The sequence below is a fragment of the Cibotium barometz genome, chromosome 32 (assembly GCF_041138505.1).
Source record: "Cibotium barometz isolate CiBa-2024 chromosome 32, ASM4113850v1, whole genome shotgun sequence".
Taxonomy (NCBI): domain Eukaryota; kingdom Viridiplantae; phylum Streptophyta; class Polypodiopsida; order Cyatheales; family Cibotiaceae; genus Cibotium; species Cibotium barometz.
Genome location: NC_141077.1, coordinates 19,747,559 through 19,750,603, shown reverse-complemented (window position 1 = coordinate 19,750,603; position 3,045 = coordinate 19,747,559). Strand labels below are relative to the sequence as shown.

Below are 3,045 nucleotides of genomic sequence, written 5' to 3'. Positions count from 1 at the left end.
AACATTGATGTTAATTAACACACGATTAAGATAGAGGAGAGAGAAGAAGAGAGAGATGAGGTGTCATGTTTTCTTGTATTACTATGGTACAAAAAGGTAACTTGATGCTTGTACATGATGTAGGGCTATGGTCAGTCCCATAGGGGTGACCTAGGTCCCTTCTACATTTGTTCTACTGATGTTATAAATGAATGATGATGATCTAGTGATTGATCATTTGCTGAAAATGATGGACTACTTATATCTGTGAGAATGTTGCTTGTCAACCAACTGCCCTCCTCTGCTCTATCGGCTAGTATGCTGGACAAATAATACATAAATTATGCACTTTTATATGATGTGTTCCTACCTTGTCCTAGCCACTTTTGGGATATCCACCAACAACAGGAGAACCTGAAGGCTGCTTGACACAAGCACTCCTACCTTCCCAAGATGGTGATGTTGAATGTTCATGTTGATGTGATGCTGTTGAAGATGATAATGATGATGATGCTAATGAAGATGCTTCTGATGTCGATGTTGTTGCTTCTACTACTGATGGCGACACTATATGTTGTCCAAACTACTGGATTAGTCAGGGATTAAGTCAATTCATGCCGAAGATTAGCCATGGCACGAGCGTGCAAAAACATGAGACATACAAAAACATACAAAACATGAGGCAACGAAATCCATTACAAAATAGTTGGTTTTATCAAGAGTGCTACCCTAGGATTTTGATGCATAGTTGTAGGAGGAGGATGAAGAGCTATAAAAGGAAGAGAGACGGATGGCTGATCGACGACCTACGTGCCTGTCATATGCAAAAACGAGTTAGGGGGCTGCCTAAGAACGAGTTAGAATAGGAGGTGACAAGTTGCTATATAAATATGATATCACTAAACGATCATAGTTTACTTCCTAGTTTACTAAATGGGCATAGTTTACTTCTTAGTTTACTAAGCGGGCATAGTTTACTTTCTGGTGTACCGAGCAAATTATAGTTTACTTCGTGGTTTACATCATGGGATGAGAGTGAATTTGGGTTTTGAACTTGGAAAATTTTGGAGCAAGATGTTATGTGCAAAAGAGGAATTGAACTAAAGACCTTGGGTCACCATTGGAAACATCTTACCACTACACTATACCTTCAAGCACCATGCGGTTTCAAGTCATTATATTCTATGTTTTTCACTCTTAGTTTACTCAGCCTAGTTTACTTCCTAATTTACTCGACCTAGTTTACTTTATCCAACGATCCCAAAAAAGAGTCGCGATTTTAATCAATGTCATCCATTGATGTCACCTAATAAGGGTTAAGACCCTATGGCACTTAGTCGTGAGTGTCGATTATGTCTGAGTGAGTCTGACTAGTAACTACTACTGCGATAGTTTTCAATGCAACCTTCAATAACTTTGAGGCTACAGCCTACACGACACGTGATTTCAATCAGTCTGACTTGAGAGCATCCATGTATACTTCCACTCTCGATCGCAACGACTGGGAAGAAAGAGAGAAGAGCGAGACACAGCGATCCACCATAGCCACTCACTCATCAGTTCAGTTCTTCCGTTGGGAGCAGAATGCTCATGGCAGCTGCAGCAATTTGTTGGGCGGCACAAGGCCGGACACACGGATCAAGCCCATGCGCAGATTGGCCAAGTGACGCAGCTCCAGCAGCATCAGGCTACCTTACTGTTAACCAAAGCAGTGGCTCCAAAATGTTCTTCACATACTATGAGGCCATAGAGCAGAGACACCCTAGGAAGAAAATGAAGAAAGAGAAACATCCAGTAGCAGAAGGTGATGATGGTTTACCTATGTATGATGATGATCGGGTACCCATCCTGCTATGGCTCCAAGGTGGCCCTGGATGCTCTAGCATGATTGGGAACTTCATTGAGCTTGGGCTGTGGCGCATGGATGAAGATCAGTGCCTGCAACGCAACCCCGCCCCATGGAACCACATCTTTGGCGTCCTCTTTCTTGACAACCCTGTAGGTGCAAGCTTCAGCATTGCCTCCTCCATTGATGACATCCCTTCTGATCAAAACCATATTGCCCGTGATGTCTACACCGCTCTCGAGGGCTTTTACAGCCGGTTCCCTGCCTTCCGTGACCGCCCCTTTTATGTAACCGGGGAAAGCTATGCAGGGAAGTATGTCCCCTCTGTTGCAACTCACATACTTCGCAAGCAGGACGAGCAGAGAATTTCTTCTCACAGCCAATTGGGTTCGTCTCGAGCATTGCGGCGTATTGGCAATGGCCTTACCCACCCCATTGCACAGGTACAATCACTCAAAAAGCACTTAGAGAAGCGAGACGCGCTTCTGTAAGACGGATGCCCATGATGAGGCACAAGGAGGAGGTGCACAGGTCTTTGTTAAATGCTGAGCCACTGAACTGGGTGCTGTGCAGCAGTGTGTTGAAAAGGAGGATGGCCTCAGATGTGCCCAAGAGCACCAAGCACATGGTTGAGGTTCTACTGAATCGATCCATCCCAGTGTTGCTATACCAAGGGCAGTTCGATGTGCAAGAAGGGGTGGCATCAGCTGAGGCTTGGATTCGTCTCTTGCAATGGGATGGCATCAAGGGTTTCTATGCTTCGGATCGGAAGGTTTGGAAGGAGAACAATGTCGTTGCAGGATATGTTCAATCCTACTCTTCTCTTACGCATGTTGTGATCTCTAATGCAGGCCATCTGGTCCCGGCAGATCAAGCTTATCCCTCACAGCGCATGGTAGAGGGTTGGGTTTCTGGTGAGACCTTTCGCTAGTTATTGTTTAGCATACCCCACTACGAACTATGTGGTCCACTCCGACTATGTACGTATTATGCCCATGTCAATGGGGGCTGCCAAGGGCTTCCCCAAACTCTTATGTAAAGTAGGGTTATTGGTGGGGATTTCAAGTTTTTTTTTTAAAATAATTGTTTGTGAAAATATAGAGTCATATCTTACATTTATCGAAGGTAATCGAGTGAGAAAATCCAAGCTTATGCATTCCCATGTCATCTCTAGAATATACAAGCATACTTTTGTTTTTTGGAACCAATAGTGAGTATAT

At 44.1% G+C, this 3,045-nt stretch overlaps 1 pseudogene; it reads left to right on the top strand.

Annotated features, from left to right (window-relative positions):
- The first annotated feature begins 236 nt into the window (after positions 1-236).
- Positions 237-2,789, top strand: LOC147619909 (serine carboxypeptidase-like 50 pseudogene; annotated as a pseudogene).
- Positions 2,790-3,045: the final 256 nt, after the last annotated feature.